The following is a 271-nucleotide window of genomic DNA, read 5'->3' as shown; positions in this document are numbered from 1 at the left end:
AGAGCTATCTGTTGGTGTTTAGCTAACTGATAAGCTAACGTCATGAGATATGTTTCCCAGCTAGTGCCATACTGTTACCGGATAGCTACGACACGATCAGTTAGCTCCTCAGAAACGATAGCCTGTCAGCTAACCAAGTCCAAGTTGTCCCTGACTTTCAAACGGACACACAGAAGATTTTTGCTTAGTCACTGTTAGCAACAATAGCAACCGCATGAGGCTTTACATTAAAAAAAAATATATATATAACATTTTTACCACTAGTGGAGCT

The sequence above is a fragment of the Echiichthys vipera genome, assembly GCF_963691815.1.
Source record: "Echiichthys vipera genome assembly, chromosome: 6".
Lineage (NCBI taxonomy): Eukaryota > Metazoa > Chordata > Actinopteri > Perciformes > Trachinidae > Echiichthys > Echiichthys vipera.
This window is presented reverse-complemented; position numbering follows the sequence as displayed.